The sequence below is a fragment of the Puntigrus tetrazona genome, unplaced genomic scaffold (assembly GCF_018831695.1).
Source record: "Puntigrus tetrazona isolate hp1 unplaced genomic scaffold, ASM1883169v1 S000000194, whole genome shotgun sequence".
Classification (NCBI taxonomy): Eukaryota; Metazoa; Chordata; class Actinopteri; order Cypriniformes; family Cyprinidae; genus Puntigrus; species Puntigrus tetrazona.
Window position 1 is genome coordinate 39,847 of NW_025047862.1, and position 26,374 is coordinate 66,220.

At 37.4% G+C, this 26,374-nt stretch overlaps 1 pseudogene; it reads right to left on the bottom strand.

Annotated features, from left to right (window-relative positions):
• Window positions 1-777: 777 nt before the first annotated feature.
• On the bottom strand, window positions 778-25,993 carry LOC122333162 (annotated as a pseudogene).
• Window positions 25,994-26,374: the final 381 nt, after the last annotated feature.

Consider the following 26,374-nt stretch of genomic DNA (forward strand, 5'->3'; position numbering starts at 1 on the left):
TCTGCAATAACACTAAATGCAATGGAAAAATCCTGTTGGGCTACAAAAAACATCATCACTGCAGCATTTTATGTAAAATAAACTTATGTGCATTTCTTCAGAATGTTCTCATTGGTCCTTTTTTCGTAAAGTAATACACAATTTTCAATGAAGCGAGGAAATTCAAAAGATGGCTTTTCAACTAAACATAAAAAACTAAAAAATGTACTAACCTTAAACTACAAGTCCAGTCCAGCTTCTTTCTACTGTCAAACACAAGTGATATTTTGATATTAAACAGTTTGCTGTCCTGTTGACTTCCATGTTTTTTATTGTTCATAATAGGAAGTCGATGGGGATCAGCAGCTGTTTCTTATTTTGAGAATCAATTTCTATGCTGAAACAGCAGAAAGAAGCTGGATTAGAACACGAGGGAAAGCAAATCTAAATGACGACAACTATCCCTTTCTAAAAGAAAAACTACTTCTTTAATTGGATCAAATAACACCAACATAAGCTTCCAAAGTGCTGTTCACACATAACCATCTTCACTCTCAGAAATAAAGGTACAAAAGCTGTCACCGGGCGGTACCTTTTCAGAAGGTACACTTTTGTACCTATTAGGTTCCAATATGCACACTTTAAGTACTAATATGTACCTTTAAAGTATCAAAATGGACCCTTTAGGTACAAACATGTACCTTTGAAAAAGTTCCTTCATTCAAACCACATCAGAATGGCTTTTCCTTTGAGTACGTGTCATTCATATCTTTGTAAATATGTGTTCTTTACCTTTTTCTAATACTTCAACAGTCGCTTTTTCTTATATTTTGAGAGCGTGGCGTGTTTCTTGCAAAGCGGTTTGTCTTTTTTTGGAGAAGAAGGTCTGTCCCTCCAGACTGACGCTGCACACCTGAAGAGAACACAGCGGACATTCATCACACAGCACACTCGGTGAACACACAAACACTCTCAGCTGAGCCTGAACACACACTTACCGAGCACACGAAGCAGGTGTCGTGCCAGGTGCCGCCCAGGGCCTCCAGGAACTTGTCTCCTGCTTCTATCGGAAATCACAACCATGCAGCCCGTCCCGAACAGACCGTAGTAATCTAAACACGCAATTAACACAACCATTAAAACATCAGCCCGAGATGCTTTCTGTAGATCTAATTAAAATACATTTGAAAGTGACAATCGTTGCCATAATGTATGAGTACACAGCAAAAAAAATATCTGGATAGTATACTATATTTGTAATAAAAGATATTTGTAATAAATGAATGCTTCCGTTCTGCAGGTAAAGGCAGACGGTGAAGGTATTTATAAGGTTACTAAATATTTATATTTTAAAATAAAGGCTGCTGTTCGTCAAAGGACCCAGAAAAATAAAAATATATCATGGTTTCCACAAAAAATATAGAGCAGCAATTAAGCAAATCAGTATATTAAAATGATTCCTGAAGGATCATGTGACACTGAAGACTGGAGTAATGATGCTGAAAAATCAGCTTTACATCTCAAGAAGAAATTACATTTTTTAAACATATTCTAATACAAAACATTTTTTTTACATTGTAATAATATTTAACTTTATTGCTGTATTTTATATGAAATACATTTCCACAAGAAAACTCAAAACAAGAGAGATAAAACTCTTCATTAACTCTTTAAATGATTATTGTGTGAGTAATTATTGGGGAAAAATGATCAGTTAATGTCTTGAAACGAAACTACAATATAGAGTGAATGCAGAAAGTTTTATATAGGGTTTAAGTGATTTAAAATACCATTAGCTCATTTTTAAAATAACAGAAGTGTACAGAAAGTAACAGACAGACAAACACCTCTCTCGCAGTACGGCTCTCCATCCTCAAGATGAAAAGTATCGTTTCTTATCGGTTGCTGGCAGGAAGCACACAGGAAACAATACACATGCCAGGTTTGCTTGAGCGCGCTGATCACTTCCTGTTAAAACACAACATCGTCATCTTAACGTATGCAGTTGCAGTCCAAATCGGGGTCACCAAAAATCGATTTATTTAATCGAAACCACAGTAAAACTATAACATTGTAAAGTGTTGCTACAATTTAAAATAACAACTCTGTATTGTAATATATTTTAAAATGTAATTTATTCATGTGACGCAAAGCTGAATTTTCAGCATCATTGCTATAATATTACAGAATGAAGCATTCATTTCATCCGCTTTATAATAAAGAGGAGAATGACAAGGCCACCCTAAAAGACACATCAATGCTTCTCTGTTTGTTAATACGTTTGTATAAATGAGGCAAAAGCTCAAGCATGCAGTTAGAGGTGGAGTGTATTTTTATGTTCGTGAAACACACGGTCACGGACCCCCAGGATTTTGTACTGGCAGCGAGCACAGGTCGGGGCGAAGAACTCCTCGTAGCAGTGCTGGCAGTAAACAGAGCCCTGTTCCTCCACAAACCCCAGCTCGCTCAGAGAAACACTGCAGTGAGCGCACGTGAACTCCTCCGGGTGCCACGATTTCCCCATCGCCATCAGGAACGGCCCCCTGAAACACACACACGCACGCACGCGAAGGATAAAACACACGACACAGCAGCATGATTTGTGGCGTTATGCAGTGGTTAAATGCCGTGTTGTAACACAGGGCAGTTTTTGGTCCAATACGTGGTTTACTCTGGCAAAGAAAAGCCCACCTAGACAGTACGAGACCGACAACCCAAATTAGCCAGATTTTCCAACTGGCTGAATTTCCAAAAATAATATGGACCGTGCAGTGAAACCTTCAATGGGTTGCACATTTGTAGACAGTATGTTAAATCAGAGAGCGTTATATATTCAAATAGGCAGGTAAAGCCGGAAACAAACACTCTGCGATTCCTTTTGTTGCCACTAGCTGCGCGTAAACGACACACTTCATCTGTAATCAGTAATGGCTTCTCGCGAAGATCTGAATCTCAGATGTAATTCAGCGTGCAGGTGAAACAGAGAGTCTGGTGTAACGTTTACTCCCATCTGGAATAAATACTCAGGGTTTCATTTGCTAAATGAAAGCTCTGTCAGAAGAGGCCTATTCCTAATTACTGTCTCTCACGCAAACACACACACACACACACACAGGTAATAAAGCTTTCCCATCTCGTTTGCCGCCGTGAGTGTGTGATATCTGGTGTGTGTTACACGGGTTGTGTGTTTCTCACTGGATAAGGTGGCCTTCTTTCGCTCTCTGCAGTAAAGAGGTGAGTTTAGAGTGACTATTGTTATTAAATATCGCTCTTAAGCTAATCATCCCATTTTCAAATTGAAAGAGAGAGAGGCGGATGGAGGAAAGATGGAGAAAGAGAAGCTCTGCCTGCTGTGTACAGCTCAGTCGGGTCTGTCACAAAAACGTCAAGAAAAATAGTCACAGTTTGCTACTGAATTAATTATACCAAAATATTACATAGTAATTATACAAATGTTTCAAGGAAAAGGCAATGTTTATATAATATCTCAATAGCTCGTTAATTCATTCATTCATTATACTTAATATAATTTTTAATATCAACATATAATAATAATAATAATAATAATAATAATTAAATATAGCATTTTATGATCATTAAATGTTTTTAGAAAAATCTGTTAAATTAATTCAATAGAAAGTATTAATGATAATTATAGTAATAATCATAGTGATATTGTATGTTAATTAATACAATTTTAAAAAGTATATTTCTTGTTTTTCTTACCATCTGTTTTTATTTATTTACTTTGCAACCATTAATGCTTAGTTTACTACATAGGCAGCTCACTATGTATTAGAACAGAATCACAGGGAGCAGATTTAGGGTAATTGAGAGGTCATATGAACACTTGTGAGGAAATGAATCATTATGAATAATAACTAAATGACTTTATGATTCTATGAATATGACGTCCTGTAATAGTGAGCTAGAAAACAAACTGTCAATGTCATTATTTGTTAAATTAAAACTGGAAAGCTGACAATAGCAATGAAGCAATAGTACCAGCTGTGGTTCAACATGTTTTTAAGTATCACATTCATTTTGCTTTCTGCATTTTTATATTGTGCATATGTGCATCTGAAAAGGTAATGAGTTGCTTGGGCAACCTAGACAGCACTGCAGAGAATCATACACATTATGTTCCGAAAGTAGGTGGCAGCATTATGTATACCTTATTTTGGACAAATCTAATTTAAATACAAAAATAGATTTTTCACTTGACTGCTAGTGTGTGTACCTGATGATCGTGTCGCAGTGAGCGCACACAGGAGTGCGTGTTCCAGCAGGGATGTGTTCTGCCATCTGGACCAATGAGGCTTCGTCTTTGGGGTGCGGGCGGGCGTGGGACGATCCAAGGCGGGGCCTAAAGGAGTGCTGCTGCTCACGACGCCAAAAGTGGGAGTGATGAGACCTGTCAAAGACACACGCACAAACACTCACCAGAGCTGCAACAGAGAATTTTGTGATTTTCTTTTCTAAATTTAAATATATATGAATTGGTGAATTGTCTGAACTGGAGGTTTGGTCAGTCTGTGGACAGGAGAGAGGCTGGATCTTCGGTCGTGAGGTGATATTATTACCTGCTGTGCTTCTGACGGGTGTTCCCGGGGCTTTCATCATGGTCTTCACGGGACAGGTGACATGGGTGCTGGGCTGAGATTCATCCAGCTCCTCGCTGAGACACCAAACACGCAGAGAGACATAATGACAGAGGGAAAACAAGAAGAGTGCAAGTGAAATTGCATATTACTAATAATTTAGTAAAGAAAGCAGTATGCAATATGCCCGCTGTGTACTGTATCTGTCTGCACATGATGTACTGTACAGCGCCGCATCTTATGAAACCTTACGAAATGTGCCAGATTTAGCCTCAGAATCAAACAAAAAATGATTGCAAACTTGCAAACACACTAGCTGCATCCCAAATATATATATATATATATATATATATATATATATATATATATATATATATATATATATATATATACATACATACATACATATATATATATATATATATATATATATATATATATATATATATATATATAGACTCCATGTACTCAACCGTGTAGTGTATTAATCATATTAGGTTATTTTGTCATGTACGCAATGTACAAGTACGCAAACTGGGACGCATGTTATACACTGAGTGCATGTTATGACTAATTTAAAAAAAAAAAGGTCTCTTACTGTATTTCTTGGATAAATAAATGTAGCCTTGATGAACATAAACGCAGAAATATTGCCAAATAATATTGTCATTCAAATAACAATTTTCGATTTTAATAAAGTTTCAAATATAATTTATTCCTGTGATGCAAAGCTGAATTTTCGGCATCATCACTCCAGTCTTCAGTGTCACATTTAATTTATAAACTGGAGTGATGTGGATTACTTCTGGATTATTGTGATTCATTTTGACTCTCATTCCGACGGCACCCATTCACTGCAGAGCATCCACTGGTGAGCAGGTGATGTAATGCTACACTGACGAAAAAACAAGCTTATCTACTTTTTGGATGGCCCGAGGCTGAGCACATTCTCAGAAAATGTTCATTTTCGGGTCAGCTAATGCTTAAATTGCTGAACACTGCAAACTGTTTCACGTGACGTCGAAGCATGCTACACTTCACACAGCTAAAGCCACACAGAGCTCAAAGTCACGCCAAACACAGCTCATTTCTACTGTACCTACAGTACAGACAGACATTCCATCACAACGCTCATTAAACACACAGCAGGTCTGCTTGTGCTGTCCAGCAGCTTAAATTTAGCGAGGCAGGAAGTGAATATTGATGGACAGGAAGACAGAAGTTTGGCTCTGAGCACGTAGAAATCTTGGGTGGCCGTCACAAACGGGCACATTCATACTCGCGCACCGTACCACCCTGATTCTCTGCCTCACAACTGCGCTCTGTCAATCTCTCCTGTCTAATTACAAGCCCCTGGAGACTGAATGTTATGGAAACGCCAGCCATAGATACCGAAACGACCACCGTTCGGTTCTGAATCTGGACGCTGATGAGATATTCCACACTGTACAGTAAATGTCAGAAAAGAAGTGTGCACACTTAGTGATCTAGTGATGAAAATGAAGTCAGCATTGTGTGTTTGTTTTGCGGTTCGAGGATCATTTTAACGTCCCTGCAAACAAGCCTGTGGCGGCGCTTTACGGTCCGCGAGGGCCCCAGCGGGCTTGCCAACGCAGGGCCCACGAGAATTTGCTTGCTGGCAAAACGTTGGCCCTTTAGCGCTGGCCCTCACTCAGAAAATAATTTGAAGGAATGATATAACAAATAAATAAATAAAATTAAAACTAACATGTTAAAAAATAATAAATAATATATAAACACAAAAAACAAAAAACACTGAAACTTTAACTAAAATTAAAAATATAAATAAAAATAAAATAAATATATATATATATATATATATATATATATATATATATATATATATATATATATATATATAAAAATGTATGTGATATAAATTGTGATATAAATATATAAATATTACTTTTTGAAAGAATTCAGTTCGAATAAATGCATTATATTATGGATACATTTTACTGCATTGCTAAACACTAATTAAAATAAATAATATATATTTAAAGTACAATTTTTTTAGTACCGTACCAACTCAGCACGGTTGGTTATTTTTTATCAGTGAAACTTGATCATCTGACATCTGTAGACGAATGCTACCACATTTTTCTATGATCTGAGAAAATTTATAGGATAAAGGAAAAAAAAAACTGATGGTGGCAGCAGGATACAGCACACACAATTGAATTGACTTTATTCTATGAAGGGAACAAACTGAGATCCACACAGACACACTGAGGTCCAACAGAAAACAGACACAGGTCTCCCCAGTTATAAGGAGGATCGTTACTGCTCTCAGCCAATCAGATTCATTACACAGCAAATAATCCAATCAGAGTGGAGCAGCACAGCAGGCTAATCGAATGAGAGAGGAGCAATCGGCAAGCACACAGGAAGTTCTCCATCACACACATCCACGAGCAGTGGAAATCTGTCAGTGTGAACCTGATCATCGTGATCTGAGCCCATTTATCATTATACACGACGCATATGTAGACATATAGACATAGATCATAACTCATAGATCATATCATAATTTCCCACGGCTGCTGCATATAAAACATGTTTAGAAAGACTTTCACCACGTTCTCTGAAAAGGTATGTCGATCACATAAATGAACCTTTTAGAATATAGATTATAATAAAACGATAAAGTCTGGCGGATGTACAGTCTGGCGTATGCTGCTGAAGTGAAGTAAAAAATTTATTTAAAAAATGTGATAAACAAATAAGTGTGTATTTTTGATGTCTTCCATTCGTCTGAAACAATCATGCTATAGAAGCAAAATAGCCCAAAAGTGAACGATGCATGAAAAAACACATCTTAGAAGAAAGAATAGTGCTGCTCTCTAGTGGCTGCAGCAGTTCAGTCAACCCTAACCCTGCTGAAATTTTGATAAATACACAATGTCTAACTGTGCAAATTTCATCTCTCCCTCCTGAGCAAAATACGTCTGTCATACGATTTCTCATTGAATGCGTTTAATGCTTTACAACATTACAAGTTAAATATGCAAATTCTGTTTTATGTTGCCTAGAACTGTGAATTAAGAGAGATACTAATAGAAACAGCTCCTCGTTTTTGTATCGCTTCACTTTACTGGATATGCTTCCTGTTTTAAAGACCCACTAAAATGTGTGCATCTGGTTAACTTGTATTTAATTGCATAACCGAAAGGATAAACGTCATGACTTTTGCTGAGGGAAATAAACACACCGACACAAATAAGCAGAAAATACACAATAGAAATTCTTCAGAAAATACAGGCCACTTTTATTCTCCATAAGGAAGACTACGCGAGGAAGGAATCAAATCATAAATCAAAATAAATCGTGTTTATTTAGAGTTTAATAGAATATTCTGGGTTTAAAACTTGCAGAACAGCATCTGTGACAGGCTTGTCGTAGAAAATACCAATAAAATGTGTAAAAAATACATTTTAGGAAAGTAATTATCACATTTACAGTAATGCACTTACAGCGGAAGTCCAAAGAGCATCAAATAATAATTCAAATACACACAGTGCATAAACCTGTTAACAATAAAAACTGCATTTAAAACTTGGGTCATGACCATGCAACTAACTAGATACATTTCCGTTCAGAAAAATAATTATTTCAACAAAAATTAATAGTTAAAATCTACAATATATAAGCTGCACATTTCCTCATAGAACACCATAGAAGTGCATTACCATAAACACTGCTAAATGTATTGGACAGATGAGATGATTTTTTTTTTTTCAGGTGTTATTCGACAGATGCTCCGTGTAGTTTTGAGCCCAAAATGTTTAAATAGGAATCAAAAAACCCAAACGCTCAAAGATCACAGAAAGGAAATAAGATCCAAGCCACACGTGTGATACAACACTGTAATGCAACTAATAAACGTCACTAATAAAAATCACTAAATCCACAAGAACAGAGTTTGAGATGTGTGGTTGAGTCCTCACACTTTAAATCTACTCATGCTGCTGTTTCTTCTGACAATTGTGACCCTGTTTTTACAGTCTCTTTTCAGTTTCCAACATGGAAACGTCCCACACAGCCCCACACACACACACACACACACACACACACACACACACATTTACACCAGGCTGAGGACGTTAAGGGTTCGAGCAGACACTCCATGGTGCCAGTCTCTGAGTTTATGATATTTAGGTCCGATCTTAGGATTGATCTTCACTACCCTGTTCGCAGAGAATGAACAAGAGAGAGAAACAAAGAGAAACAAAGAGAGTATGAAGAGAACTGAATGTGTTCAGCGCAGGGATAATGTAAACCATGCAGACTGCACACGAGTTAAACTCACTCCTGCATCTCTGTCCCAACTCAAATGCGCATAAAAGATGTACAGAACACACTGAATTATCATGATATTAATGAAAAGAGAAGCCGAGAAACCATAAATTCACCCACAAAAAACAAGGCAAGTCAACGGCAAACCAACAATATGAATAAAATGTAGGCATTTTTCACTTTCTTGGGTATTAGCTCCATATTCAGACTAGATCTTACTATATAAGGCATAAATACATGCTGTATGATACTTACTATTCACTTGAAGCCTTTGTATAATACATTATAAAGGTGCGTATCATAATGCATTACATTTTCATAAATAACCTGGTTGTAATTTAATATCTTAAGTTTTGTCATGTTTTAATGCATCACACCTTCTAAAGGTGTAATAATGAATAGATAAGTATTGTAATATATTATAACTATTAACAAGATCATGCAAGGTGTCTTACAAGGCATGCACTGAACTACTTTTATAAAGCAGTATATATAAAGGATTTAAGTAAAGTGTCACCAAAAACATTTTTAAATCAGTGTAATACTTCATTTCAACAATTAGATCATCAATTAAACAAGCTCATGTGATATTTAACCAACACTTTCTTAGCACTTCCTGTTAATGACCTCTTGTTAAGGAATAAGAAAAGAGTATTTTGTGGAAAGCGTCAGTGATCGGCACATGCCGGTTAACCAGAGCAAGTGCTTTCCAGGCCACGGGATGCCAGAATCACGCGGAAACACAAAAAAACACACACTCCAAAGCAGCTGGCGAGCAGAGTAACTTACTTTGTGGTCTTCTTTGCCGACTCGGCCTCCTGTGAGCGATCTGAAACACAGACAGAAGAGATTTAACACAAAACGCTCTCATGGCACGGAGGCGAAATGAAACATTCTCGCTCTCTCACGTTCTCCCAACCGCTTCTCCGCTCAAAATAGATATCGGTTATTTAAATCAGCGTAAATTCTAAAATAAAATGCCAATTTCAATCAGTGTTGACGGTTTTCAACGGGCCTCGTTTGTGAAACAAGAAAGAAGGAAAGTCTATTCAACAGTTTATTTGAATGAAAAACTATTTCCTGACTGGCATGTTTTATCTGATAACTATTATTACTGTTGAAATAATATAAATGCATTGCAAGAAAAATGTTAAAAAGGAACATAGCGTTTAAAAAGCAATCAATTTATAAAAAGCAATAAACTCTCACCGAATTCAGATTCAGTGCCGGTGATTTGGGCCAGGATACGGAACGAGCGGGATTGTGAAGTTCCTGTCCGCGGGCGCCAGTCCTCTGTGTCCTCCATGATGCGTTTCCTGCTGGCGTCACCGTGAGTCGGGACATGATAAAACTCGATGTCCGTTTCTGTGATGGGTTTACGAGGAATTCTGTGCACACAAACAAACAGTGTCTTTTACATCAAATCACGCTGCGTATAAAATTCAATTCACAATTCAACAAAAAAACTGCATTGCCTATCAAATGCACAAAGCAGCTAAGCATTTGAGGCGCTGCTGGTTATTCCTTCTTTACCTGTTCGCTGCGGGTTTTCTGATGGAGGCGTAAAAAAGGAATAAGATAAAACATTTTAGTCATTCATTCTCTTTTAGAAGGGTTTCACTGATGGAACGCACGCTTTGCAGACGTACTCACTTAAACACAGCTGGAGGACCGCTATGAAGAATAAAATACAAATAAATAAATAAAACTGTCATCACATAATGCAAAGGCTTTAAATAAAATAAATGCACCGTGCTAAACCATGGTTAAGATAACAGTTATTGTTAATAATGCAAAACACCTTAATGAGATGCCCTCATAATCTTTCTGTCATTTTTATATTATAGCAGTGACTTCGAGTGTGAAGTGTGTTTGCACGGTTTTGCTAGAATAACGTAGCTAGGCTATTTACTATGGTATTGGGACAGTTGGTTACCATGGTAACGCTTCGCAAGGTAACACCGGAAGCGTCTTTTAAGGTTCTGGAGGGAAAAACGTCTTTTTAAAAACGTAAAAAAAGTGGTAAGATTAAGTTCGTGAGTTGACTTTGCTTTTGAGATTTAAAATTCTCCACAGGAAATGAATGAGTAGGATAAACGCACGAGACCAGAAGATGGCGCCGCTGCGCGTGGAATGGAATACAAGCAACAGGTTTGAGAAGAACCTGACCCAGTCTTTCTCAGAAAAACATTTCCACGTCCGGGACGTACTGGTCGTACCGAAGCCCGTATGTACGGACACGAACAACGTTCATAAGCTGTCGGTAAATCAGCGCAGAGGAGCCTGGGACGGAAGAGCGTTGACAAACTGCACTTCAACACGGAAGACCACCTGACCACTGCGATGCAACACGTCACAGATGGACATAACGTGCACGTCAACGCACTCATGCCATATAAACAGCAGAAACAACGAAGCACAACCCCAGCTTTGCTTAGCTTTGCTTAGCTTGAGTATGCTCTGCTTTAAAAGTCATTACTGCTACATCCCTGCTGAAAATAAAAACAGAAACATCACAGAAAATTCTAATGGCTTCCACTGCTGCCTACTATTACACATATTAACCATCAGCTTTTAACCATTAAATAAGGGTTTTAGCTGTAGGATAGTGTGTTTTGGGACATATATGGATTAATAGAAGGTTAGCAATTACCAGTAGGGTCCATTACAGTTTCCATGAAAATAATAATAATAATTGTGATGGTGTTTTTTTTCAGCAGGGATCAGCTTTATTTTAAATATATTAGTACAAAGTACTACTATTAATCTTAGTTGGCTGCATGAACATGGTGATCCTTCAGAACATCCCAGTTGCACTAAAGTTTAATACTTAAAGTGGTTCTTCACTGTGTTTGTTATATTCATAAAAAAGCAAAGCACTCTCAAAGTTGAAATGAAGGAAAATTATTGGGGCACACACACACGCACACACACAAACACACACACACACACAATGAAAGAAGTATCAGTATGGTACTGACTTTGTGGCTGGAGTCACCTGCTGAAAGAGGAGAAAAATAACCATTAAACTCATACGATCATCTCATCATCGCTGGCTGAATATACATAACACTGTTTCCTGAAGCCCTCTGAGACAGACCAACAGCTGAAAACACATACATTGGATGAAGCATTACTGCAAATGTATTTTGACCGGAAGCAAAGTTAAAATGCCTTGATGGATTAAATGATGGATTGGAGCGGTGTGGATTACTTGAGATGTTTTTATCAGCTGTTTGGACTCTCGTTCTGACGGCACCCATCCGCTGAAAGGATGCACCGGCGAGCGAGTGATGTGATGCTAAAGTTCTCCAAATCTGTTCTGCTGGAGAAGCAAGGTCGAACCATTCCTTTAAAAACACCATCGGTCGACAAAGAGAAAAACAAACTTAATCCGGAGGAATTTTTTCCGTTCAAACGAAACACAGCATCCAGAACCAAGCACACACAGGGCTGCATTAAGAAGGAATATGCCAATGAAAATCATAGAAACAGGGCTGGCACTGACTGACTCCATAATGTACAGCTATATGAGGATAATGAGGGGGATTTAAGGAGTTTAAGGCAGAGGGAGGATAAAAACCATTAGATGAGTGCGTAGTATGACAACAAGCATTTGGTTCTCATCAGTTTTCTCTCCCACGTCTCTAATATTTTCCTCTTGTTCAGACACAGCATATTTGAACAAATATCGTGTTTAGAATGAAATTCTAGCATACATACATCTAGTATACACTGCATATTTTGGCATTCGTAGCAGGTTATATCTCTTGCATACTATGTACACTGCAAAAATAGTAGTATGTACAAATTGCTATACTAAACAGTTCATGAGGAGCCGAATGGGTTTATTGGGTCATTAATATTCTATTAATGTTATTAGCTCACGGAAAGAAACAAAATGCATCACAACAAATACGCTGATCTGCTGAGACGTGTTTGCATGCGAGTCGCAGTATATGCGTGTGCATCAGCGCGTGTAATCAGAGACGTAGTTCTCCCGCGTAATAATGTCAATCAGCACTTTAAAACCGTCATTAAAATATGAAACCCACACAAAATACATCTGAGCTTCCCCTGGGACGTCATCCAAGGGAGAGCCCTCACACACACACACACCAAAACACACAACAGATAGCATTACGCAGAGCCAAATATACACACAAACATCAGAGCCACTGACACCCGCCTGCAAACGAACAGAACCCCGCATACGTCACTGCGCGAAAAGAGATACTGAGGGATGCTGGCAGTACGAAAGAAAATTCCAGAATTTTTGTGACCTGAAGATCGCCTCCAAAAATTATGGAAAGACAATGCATTAAATGAGTACATGGGTAAAGATGTATATTTGACGGACGTACAGTACTTCCTTCGTACTTTGGTTGGGTTTAAATGTTGGCGTGACTTCTGATAACTGAATACGATGTCCTGCCAAGTATTTAAAACTCACCTGTTGCATACTTATGGTTTAATCCAACCAGCTGAAGTGCATGTTTGGACTAAACCATGTTACAAAAAAAGGTGGGGAGGGGCATCATGGAAACCAGCTAAATACGGTTTCATATTCAAATGTTATGTTTTGGTCTCACTGACAGAGTAAATGTACGCCATAATTTGTTAAATATGTCTAGTACTGGGTAATGCTGTAATTATATTACAATTATTTTTAACATATGCTGCGGTTTTAAAAAATATCTCATATTGCTATTTTATATTATTTTATATTTATATATATTGCTACAACCAGACACAAAGAACAAACAGGTTAAATGAAGTAAAAAAAATGGTGCATTGTATTAATTTCTAATAGTGACCTAAAAGACTAATTTGATATAAGGTAATAATATATTAGTATAAAGTTGTGTTGTGTCATTCTCATTACTTTTAACTTATTTTTTATATTTAGAATTTTATTTTAGAAAAAAAGGTTTTGTTATGTTGGTATATCAAATAAGAAATGAATCCTTGGCAACCAGCAGAATTTGTTTTGTTTTGTTTTGTTTGTTTCAGTTAGCTTTTATTTAAATTCAAGCCACAAAACTATTTTCTATGGTTTTTGTGTTAAGTATAATAATGCAGATAATCATCTTATTTTTGGTCTCCTAAAAATGCTAAGCGCATCTAACAGACCAGCTTAACCAGGTTGAGAGACCCAGCAAACCTGCTGGTTAATCTGGTTAAAGATGCTTTTGCAGTAGGTAAGCCACAAAAGCACCAACTGATTGCTTTACATTATTTACAAAGTTTTATTAATTCCCTTACTGTACTGTAAGTGCACAGCCTTGTCCTTAAATATTGTCTGAAAACATTTTTAAAGATATTTTCTAAACATCTATGGAGGAAAATAGAAATGTGCTTCTAGAGGGCACTGAAAAAGCAGTTGTCACTTTTTGCGTTGAGCTCTATGTTTATAGAGTGGGTGGGGCATTGAAGTGTCAATCAAACTCTTACCCATTCAGCTGAGCGCTGCCTGGCTTTCCAGCAGGCCCGCCTCTGGCCCATGGCAACCTCACAGGCATTCTCATTGGAGTAGAGATTGATGGGCGTGTTATACACTGAAGGGCGGCACCGCCGATAGATGATCAGTAGGAGTGGGCGGAGCTTGTGTATTAGGGTTTTGAGCTGAGGAGGCGGGTGCAAAAGCAGACGCGCGCGGACGGAATGGAGGCTATGTGCGGTGACCCCACCCCTCCAAACGGACGAGCGCTCCTATTGGAAGATGAAGTGATGTGGGTGGAGTTTGTGATGTCAGAAGAAGATGGAATGGAGGTTGTCATGGGAACAGGTTTGATGATTTCCACAGAATAATCCTAAATACAGAGGAAAGCACATGCAGGACTCAAACTAAACAACAACAGCAACTCACAAAATACACAGACAACAACACTGGAGACCTAAATAAAGTGTGTCAGCGTGTTCAGAACAGAATACTAGCTTATTACTATTTTTTTGAAAAAAGGATGCAAAGCAGAACAGATCATGCAGTGATAAATATTGTCATATGACTTCGATGCATTTTAAAAGCCTGGTCTCACAGACAGCATACTGCACTGAAAAAGCAAGTTTTTTTTCTCACATGAAGCAACAGATAATTAATGATGTTAAATAATGTTATTTATGTACACAAAAGTGCATTCCTGTAGCTCAAACAATAAAACATAGTGCTCGAAACACCAATGACGAGGATTCAATGCTAGGGAATGCATGAATATAAAATATATAGCTTGAACGCAATGCAGTTCACTTTGAATAAAATGATCTGCCAAATGTAAAAAATGTTATGCAATACATAAATAAATAATAAATAAACATATCAGTGATTATATCAACTTTTCACAATAAACATGCCTGGTAATGAGTAACGTGCATCATGTCACATAGATGTAGAACACTCTTTCACAAATTTTTATTTTTTTTTATATTAAATTTTAAAATTGCATTGATCTAGTATTCTATTCTGAACACAAGCTTTCTAAACACCTTTTATAGCAGCTGAAGACAGATAACTGAACACAGCAAGCGCACTTCTGTTTGCTTCAAACATGCAAAACTAAAAATGCATACGTTTAGAGCTGTGTCTGTCTCAGAGGGGAATAATGACATATACGCTCTGTCTGGTTGCATGCGTGTATAAATCTCATACCTTCGGTGCCACATCTGGTTTTGGAAGACTGGAAGCTCTGTTGGAACACAAACAATGGACAAAAACATTAATGAATGTGCTGTAACCACATCTAGAGCTGGCAGTGGCAATACATAGGGAACATCTAACTGTGGTTTGCTGTAAAATCATAGGCCTGTATTCATAATCACACGGAACGACCGCATGGAAGTTTGTTGAGCGTTTCCCAATTTGTTTCTCTTGCAGGGTAGAACAGAATTAGGTTTGTTTCCTAAAGAAACCAGGCCAGGTTTGGTTTTAAAGTAGCACACTGGTGGTCAACATTTGGAATAATTATGATTTTGTTAAGTTTTTTATATTCACCAAGCCTGGATTTATTTACCAAAATATACAGTAAAACAGCAATAATATGATATATTGTTAAAATGTTAAATACATTATTTTCTTTTTGTATATATTTTAAAATGTAATGCCTTCCTGTGATACAAAGACGAGTTTTCAGCATCCTCTCCAGTCGTAAGAGTCACATGATCCTTCATCAATTTTGAAAACAGTTAATAAAACTTCTTAAAAAATGTTTTGTGAAAACTGTGACACTTACTTTTCAGGATTCTTGAATAGAATATAATGAACAGAATATTCCAAATAACAGCATTAATCTGAAACAGAAGTCTTTTGCAAGATTTTAAACGCCTTTACCGTGGCTTTTGAATGGTAGCGTATGACTATTTTCAAAAATATGAAACGCCACAACATTATGAAAAATAAATGTTTCTTGAGCAGCAAATCAGCATACTGAAATGATTTCTGAAGGATCACGTGACACTGAAGATCAGAGCAATGATGCTGAAAATTCAGAAGTTTACTGCATCTTTTAAAAAACTCAATTTTTCAAACATCTGACTGATAGCGTATGGCATGGCGTGTTATTAAACTCAAACTATGCTTTGACAGTAAGCGATACTGTTGCTGTGCGTGTGTGTGTGAGGCTGGCAGAGGGCTTTAGTATTAGTTACCATCTCTGAGAAACCGAACTCACGGCCTTCTAGAACAATCTCACACATCTCTTAGCTTTTTTATTTATTTATGAATCGTTTTGACCTTTAAAGACGTTCCCGAAGGGAGGTTTTAATCCGATTTAGCTTCTGGGTACAATTTTGTACCTTAAATACACCCGCACACATCTTGAATGTAAGCATGTACGCCTATATATGTGGCCCATCTTTGTTTCTATGTAAACACACACACACACACAGACACACACGTGACCATCGTTAGTTCACGAGAAGGCTGTGTATTCCTCCGCGGGCTGGGTTTAGCACTGTTGATCCGGTCAGATGAACATGAGCTAATGCTCTGTTCTCAGTATCACTCGATATAGACCAGAGAGAGAGAGAGAGAAACCAGTATGACTCGATTCAATACATTTTATTAACTGAATCAGTTTTATTCAATTCACTGATTTCATATTCAATCAAATTTGACGGAAAAGGTTAGAAGGATCATCTATGTTTTAACTAAGGAGCCAATTTCTTGCATGGAATGAAATAAACTGGTCACATGAAATACAGATATTAAAGTAGCTGTTGTTAACCAAGTACAGAAAAAATCTATAAACAACACAAACTGGCTTTGATTTACGCTACTGTTCGAGAGTTTGGGAAAAGTAAGATTAACTCTTTTAATCAGCAAAAGAAAGAATAATAATAAATTCCTATGTCAAGCAAAGTCTGTTTTTTGAACTTTTTATTCATCAAAGGACGCCTGATACAAATTTTTCCACAAAAATATGAAGCAGCTTTTCAAAGATAAAAAAGCTGAACGCTCTCAGCATTGTCCTCTCACAATTAATGCATAAAAAAACAGAAATATAACAAAAATGACCAAGTATTTAAACCAAAGAAATTCTGGAAATTGCGTTAAAATACAATAAAAATGAACTGCATCAGCCTTGCTCAGGTTCTTAGAACAATCTGTCATTCTACAGTATTGTAATGACAAAAAAAGAGAGAAAACACACACACACACACACACACACTGGCACATGCAATAACTCTGCAAGTCTTAAATTTCATGTGGAACTGTTTATTAAGTTAATAGTATTTAATTGATAAACAAAGAAGGTTATTCTTACATTCATAAACTCCTTAGACCATTTTACTACACTCGAATGAACAGCTCTTTCTCTGTGTGTGTGTGTGTGTGTGTGTGTGTGTGTGTGTGTGTGTGTGTGTGTGTGTGTGTGTGTGTGTGTGTGTGTGTGTGTGTGTGTGTGTGTGTGTGTGTGTGTGCGTGTGTTTGTGTGTGTGTGTGCGTGTGTGTGTGTCAGCAAACAGGGAATGTTCTCAGAACTTTGGCTTCGGTTACTCGTCCACCGTGAAGTTTCTGTGATATTCTGGTCTGTACACAATATGAACTTCCCAGGTCTGATTCTTTAAGATGCCACGTTGAAATCAGAAATATCAGTAATTGATCAAAAGAGCAAAAGCACACGAAGGAGGGCGATTATTATATTCGTCTCAAGTTCAAAACCCTGAAATATTACGATTTCTGTTGATCGGAATAATCTGAGGGTGGAAATTTCATTAAGCTTTGAACTCTCTTCCAAATGCTGATTTTTATCCTGCTGTATCTCGCTAATGGAAAATGGGATTTTCTCCAGCTGTGATATCCTGTGAAAGCCGGCGCACACGTTCAGGGATGTGCTGAAGAGCAGGACAGTGCGTGTTGTCCTGTTGTTCCAAACAGGTTTCCGCTTACACTTTTAGACAGTTAAAAGCTTGCAATTCACAGAGAGAGAGTTTAGAGATGAAGTGCAGGAGCTTAACAGGGCGGTCATGACAAAACACGCACATGGCGCACAAATCATGTTCATGTGAAGGCAAACCAGAGTTCTGCAGCAGCTAAAAGACCTGACTGATTCACAAGCTCTTTCTTGTTCACGTTACTTCACTTGTAACCCTGATACTCTTTGATTTGAAGAGCATTGCAAGAGTATTGTCTGTAGGGTTGTTACAGTATGTCAGTATGCACATGAATTTATACACATGTATTTATTTATTTACAGGCTTAACGGACTGATCTTAGGCTTCATTGATTTGAGCCTATGCACCTATTTTTTTGTCAATATTTCCAATATTATTCATACAAAATTGAGGTCCGTAAGCTCAGATGGATGAAGCCTTTGATTAATCAGTTCCAAAAAGAAACTGATTAATCATAGGCCAACGCAGAAACTTTGCTAATTGCACGAAAGCATTTTGATGAAAGACTGAATGCAAGATTTTGTAATAATATAGCATAATTTTACATATTTTACATAGATTTACAAGTATTTGGATTGGAGTCATTTTGGATCGGGAAAACTAGGTAAACAAAATAAAGGATTTTCAGCACAGGAAAAAGGGATTTGATATTTAAAAAATGCATCCAAATGAAGTGGGGTAATAAAAGTAACCTTGTTCTTCATTTCAATTAACTTTTTTTACACATAACTCACTTCATTTTGACACCTTTTTCATCTTGAGTCATTTCACTTTAAATAAATTGATCTTGAATTAAGAAACGTGTAAATCGAGACAAAAATAATGAAGAAAAACATACAGCTGTGTAAAAACTGCCTTCCAAAATGCAACGTACTAACCTGACCTTTCCTTTTCAGCGAGTTTATTTATCCCTTCCTCGATCAGACTGCCAAAATGTGACGTATTTCCACAAAATTGGGCTAAAAATGCAAAACAAGCTTTTATTTAAAAGATGAGCTAGACCACACTCACCAAATGAACAGTTTGAAGTGTGAGTGGAGTCATTTGTGTCACGTAAACTGTACAGTAATCTGATATTCCAATACAGTAATAAATACACAATACAGCACACATTAAAACGCAAGCCGATCTTTTGCTGGCTCTGTCTCTCTCCGTTTCTTATTGTTTACAAATTTAGATAATGAAATATCAGAGAAACATTTGTGTTCTCTCTGCATCTGAGTCCAAACGTCCAAACTGTTTTTCTTTCAGAATGATGTTTCGGACATTTGGGACAAAAGAGTGTAAACGTTTCCAAATTCAGATCTGCGAGGGTCAAAATTGAGACCATCTGGTGAGAAAATCGACTCTCAGAAGGAACTTGAATAATATTAATACTAATGCTAATAAATTACGGCTTCATCCATTCATTGCTGTCATTACTGTTATGTAAATAAGTATAATATATAAATGTTTTTATTTTTCTTGTGCAATTTATTTCATTTTCATTCTTCTTATACACATTTTCTAGCAATTGTTATTGGAATACAATACTATTTCCTTTAATTTAACGTGTTGCATGGTGATTTCTAAGTTCTTTAAACAAAAAAACTCACTTTATTTTTGCAGAAAATCCAGATTTCGCAGAAAACCATTCATATAATTGGGTATGACCCGCCGTATTTAATTTTTATCAGATGACTCTGGGTATTTAAAAAGTCGCAGACATGAAAGCAGAAAGTCAAACAGGCTCTTTTTGGTCTCTCTGAGGATGTGAATTTACGTCAGGGGTTGTTATGATCCTCAGGTTACACAAAAAAAGTGGTTTGAGCTGAGGTTTAGCTGGTTTAATTAAATCAAGCTAAACATTTCCTCCAGTCAAGCTAAAAACACCTCCCACAAACCCGTCTAATCAGGTAACCCGCATTCAACCCGGCCGTCGACGGCTGAATCCGATGCTATGTTTGACGTCTTCGGTGCTTGGGAAGTTGTGTGGTCAGTTTAATCTGCGCTCTGATGAGGATCTGGCACCCTTCTGTGTGTTTAAGTGCTCCCAACCGGCGAGGATCGTTCGTGTGTTTGGATGTGGCCTAACAAACGTCGAACCTGAACCGTAACACAAAAATAGACAGACGCATAGACGACACATGCGTACAATCAAGAACGCACACGCGAAAAGGGCATGAAGAATTACTTCCTAAAGCGGACATGAATTGTTGTTTAGCTTAGTGTACGTGATTCAAGCTGCTGAGAGAGGCCGTTCAAGGGCAACAAAACAACACTGAGATTTCGCAAGTCTTTTCCCCTAAAGTACTTTTGTTGTTATTTCAATGGATATAAACTCATTTTAGTTCATTAATGTGGAAACAGAAGCCTGCCGTGTCTCGGAACGGCCAATGTAAACATCCTCCAAACACACACACACACACACACACACACACCAACGACGCAAGGCACTTCAGCCATCTTGACTGCACGCACAAGAGACTGTAAAATACATCAAAACAAGCAAATCTGATAATACCATCAGAATTTTATTACTATGCCTACAGTAATGTCATTAGAGCATGTATTACACCTGTGCTCATATGCATATTATGCGTGTTATACGTGAATATATCTACATATCTTATCTACAAAGCAGTGGAGTTTGAGCTTATAACAGGAAAAAAAGACTTCAACGGGACGAGAAAACTTGTTTGGCCTTCAAATTAAGCTTCCGATCATTTTAAATATTTAAGATATTTAACTCAAAGGGTTAGAGAAAATGTGTAACTTGTCAAATTATGAATGTTTTGGCATAAAAAATTAAACATTAAAGATAAACTGACTTATTTTTTTATTTACTAAATACATAGACTTACTTAATTTTTTTAATAAATAAACAAGTCCATAATTAAGCAAAGAAATGTAAATGCACTTCATAGACCGCAAGCAAATAAATGGACTTAATAAATAAATCAATAAACCTTAATGCTAATGATTTGTTTGCTAAGCACGTAAGTAAATAAATTTAAATGGACATCATGGAAAAGCAAATACATAAATTAACTTAATGGAAAGAAACATACAAACAAACACTTAGCTTTAAAAATGGACTTGATATAAGCATCTGTGTGAGATCATGGTGAGCGAGATGACGCTGGCTCCCTCACAGCAAACACAAAGAAAAGAAAGAAATAAAATAATTCGCTGCATGTGCTTTTAATTAACATGGAGTCTGTCGTTCTCTCCGTGTAATCTACTGTCATCTAGGAGAATCAACAGAAAGCCCGTAAAACTCCACGTCTCTCGGCGTAACTGTGGCTGAAGCCGAGTTTGGCATCTCCACAGCAGCTCTCCAATAAAACCCCAGCGCCCCCCCATTACACGCTTCAGACCGTCTCTCAGCGTTTCTCAGCAGTTTCCGATTCACACAAAAGCATTTAATGAATAAAATTGCCCATTAGCTGCAGGCTGCTGTAATTACAAATAACACAGAAAATAAAAGCCATTAAAACTAATAACCCAGACTAAAGCACACAGTGTCACTGCTCTGACATCGACAAAACATGCCAGACATTTCGAATGTAATGAAACATTTGCAAATGATACGTCGCTTCCAAAACAAATTTCAAAGGAACATGACGGCTGTTGTTAAATGGCTGTCAGTGGAGGAAGATCAGACGCTCGACTCTTTGCACACATTCAAAAACGTCTGGATTTCATGCATCACAGCATCACAGTTTCAAAATGCAATTCAACGATGAATTTCCTCTTTCAGGTCAAATACTGTCAAAACACTGCAACAGTTTGAAGAGACACCATGTCAGCACGTTTATAGCAACTATAACCGGTGTTTATTATCATTAGCTAATAAAAAACATTAAATAGCATGGCTTTAATACATTAAATTAACATTAATTTAAATCAATTAAAAATGTGTGTATATATGTACTGCATATATAAACTACATAGACGTCATTTTAAAAAAATCATAAATCTAACAAATCAATACATTTTTTGGTTTGTTATTTTTGTTTATTATATTTAGTTTTAGTTATCATTATTTAAAGGGGTCGTATGGCTAAAAAAAGAACATTATTTGGTGTAATGCAATGTGCTCGTGTGGTTTAAAGTACAAAAAAACATATTATTTTCACATACTGTACATCTCTAAGCCCTGCCTTCTGAAACAGGTAGATATGTACAAAGCTAAAAAAATTGAGGTGTGCTCTGATTGGCCAGCTATCCGTGTGTTGCGATTGGCTGAATGCTGTTTTTTTGCGTCGAGCCTATATTTGAAATACTTGTAAAACGCTCCAAAGAGAAACAGAAGTTAGAAATCGTATCACATGACCCCTTTAATTATTTCGAGTTAAACCAAATGACAATGCAAAATAAGCGGATAATATTTTTCTTCCCAATGGTTTTAATAAGCTCGACCTCTAGTCCCCTAGAGGAGAGAGCTGATGTACACAGTAGTGTTCGCTTTAACCCACTTGAGCAGAGAAGTATTAACCATAAAAAGGGTTGCATATCACACTTCGGTCATTAACTTTCACACACGCACACATGCACTGCTGGTTTCAGATGGTGCTGATGCTGGTGTCGTTCTATTAATACTAATCCCCAGTAAAACAGAGAAGGTGATTACTTTACCATCATAGCAAAACAACACCCTGCACACAGCGTCAACCTGAATATGGGTGAGATAAACAAAAAACTGATCTAAATGTAGGATGGACGATTATGCGTGTGAATTGCATGCAAATAAAAACTAATACATTTCCATTTACACACTTTTAACATAAGCTAATAAAACGTATGTGATGCATATGTCGATCATAGATTAAAGGGGTCGTGTGATGAGTGGTGCGTGTTTTCAAATATGGCAAGGTGCGTAACATTCTGTCATGCTAGAGGTATTCGGCGATCACAACACGCTGGATAGCTGGCTAGCCAATCGGAGCGCACCGAGCTTTCAGAACGATGAGCAAGGATCTCGTTAAAAATGAATGCACTTTCGAAAGGCAGGATAGAGAGGAGCAACAATAATGTACTGTATTTGGAAAATAATGTTGCATCAGAGCATTGTTACATTTTAGCACTGTCGTATTTAATGAATTATGCGAGAAAATTCTAGTTAGTTAAGATTTCTGCAATCACAGTTTATTATTAGCTATTTGCATCTGTGTTGGTCTATTTAAATAATTCTACTTTTAACGGATTTATTAAATTTGCCTCATATCAGCACGTATCTGTTAATGTGGAAAATTTTTCCTCCTCCATCCCCAACTCCTCTCTTTCGTCATATTCAGGACTTGGCTTTTGATAATCCTTGTTGTATCAGACTCCTATATCCTAAATAATGTTTAAATACCATTAAGTACATTAATTACATCTGCTTCGCTCTGTTCGGTTTACATTAATGCTGCTTTCCCCGCTCATTCGTGACAGGCGGCCAGAACAAAACCATACCGCCAAAACAAGTCTCTATCGTTCTGCCAACAGTGGTTCAGGCATACAGATCTCCAAAAAGGTTTCTTTGCATAATAAAACACATTTGAGCATATTTTCGCTCAAGATTGTCGTGTTTGACACAGCTCGTGTATCTGTCCGTCAGTGCCAGTCTCTCTCCCGATGTTTTAATTTCCACCAGACCAATCCATGAGTGTTTTTCTGTCATCGCTTAGCAGCGAGTCTCTTGGCTCTCGACAGCGAGACCAAACAGGGAAACACGTGCAAACAAAACACACTTATTCTGCTCACAAACACACAGAGAACCAGTCGAAAGTCTGAACAATTGTGCTCCACTACAGATTGAATGTGAGTGCTTGCACAAGATGACTTGTTGTCCTCTTGCGCTTGTGTGGTTTTGATTGTTTTAGCTTGTTACTTATGAGAGTTCCCTTATTTTTTCGATTTATAATAAATACGCAATCAAAAGATAAGCAATGCATTGTGTAGACAAACTAAAATGGTAGGTTTCATTTGTCAGGCTTCTTAAATTTGCCTGAAGGTAAGATCAGATTACAGTAAAATTTCAATTTCATTTTGTTTCTCATGCAAACTTATTACATTTCATAGTCATTTTAATCATTGTTTGGATCTTGACAGCTCTTCTGGTAGCAATTAAAAATGAGAGAACAACAGCAGAAGGCATTATTAATATAAAAACACAACAGAATGAAGACCTTTCGAATTGAGTTCAAAGTTGATAAAAGACTAAAAAAGTGATATTGTATATCTTATGTCACATGATCACATGACATAAGTGAATAATAAATACATTTAATAAATCTCTCTATCTCTTTCTTTATCTCTCTCTCTCTCTGTGTGTTTCTATATATATATATAGATACATATGTGTGTGTGTGTGTGTGTGTGTATGTTCCACCATACTAAAGTTCAAGGTAAGTGCACTGCATTGTGGGATACAGTATTCCATGCACTGCTGGATACTGCACATTTAGCAAAGTTTGTTTGTGTATTCAGAATTTCGTTGTATACAGGCGATTTGCATACTGAGCCCAGCATGCACACACATTCAGAACACACACTTGAATACTGGACAGCACCCTTTCATATATCATTGCGTATTAAATGCATTTGTCGTTTTTTTAGCATAATAAATCACTTTTTCATTACCAAAAGCGCGCATGCATGTTCTTACTTGTAAAGAGAGGCTGAGTTTGTCTGTGCTGGATTTGATCTTGTTCTGAGCCTCGAGGTGGTTCATGCCACCAGTGCCGATGCCGCCGATGGACAGGACCAGATCTCCCACAGCCACTCCGGCTTTAGCAGCCTTCCTCCGTCCGACAGCTGAAACCACACGGATAACAGACATACTTATCTCATGGTTAAATATGCCATGAATTGATTTGGTTTCTCTAAGCATTAATAACTTAATGATTTTTACAGCATTTAAAAAAGAACAGGTTTAAAAGAAAGGCATTTATTTGAAATAAAATATTTACTAACATGATAAATGTCTTTACTGTCACTTCTGATCAATTTAATGCCTCCTTGCTGAATGAAACGTTAATTAGATCCTACTGACCGCAAACCTTTAAACGTGTATTGTACCGTACAAATCAGAATTCAAAGAAAAGTGACTAAAAACAGACATATAAGCTGCACTTTTGAACTCTTTTAAAGGTTTCAGGAAACAATAAGAGAGTATCAGTACAAGAGATCCACTTCAATCACAGCTCAGCTTTTTAAACTCAAAGTTCACTTTAGTGCAAAAAGCCAGTATAAGTGGTGCAAATCACAGCGGGCGAACCTGGGAGGCCAGTGCGGTCCTGCCAATTCAAACAGAATTTAAGTAAAGATAACTCTGAAATCTCAAGTGGAGCATGACATTACGACAGAGCTGATGCTCCTGCGGCAGCAGACCGCAGTCTCAAACCACTCCAGCGCGCTTCAATTATCACATGACCACCCCTTTAATAAGATTATCTTATATAAACACAAACCCTGCAGATGGCAGACATATGCGCTCATGTGCGCCAGCTGCCTTTTTATACGAGACACTGTAAACATCTGCGACTACATCTCTCATTCATCAATGTTTCGCCACAATCCTGCATGAAAGCGGCGCTCTTTCTTGCGCACTTATGCGAAAAGACAAGAACCTGGTTGAAAACATGTAGGCGCAAGCATGCAGCATCGCTGGTTTAATGCCGCAGTAACGCCGCAAGCGAGCCGCGTTCTTTGATTCCTCATCATAACTTCTGTTTCCACTGGAGAGTAAACAGAAATAAAACACGAAGAGCATCTGAGAGCAAATTACAGCGCAACGGCACTCCAAAGACAACGCTGGATGCTGTTTTTCACGAAACCGCAATCTCGGATAGCTAAAACAAAGCCAATTTGGAGGTGGAAACAAATAATTAATTCACAAACACGTGTTTTGGGGTTGTTTTTGAGCCGCCGCGTGCGACTGTAAACACTTCTTGGCTTCTCTCATTAATGCGCTTGAGAACAAGTGGCCTGTTGGTCTTTGATTGGGTTCGCTTGCTACGCTGTGCCCTCGAGGACAACAGCTGACACTACGCACAATAAACACATCTGAAATCAGGAAGAGTGTTTCAAAAGGAAAGGAAATAGGACCAATATGAGAT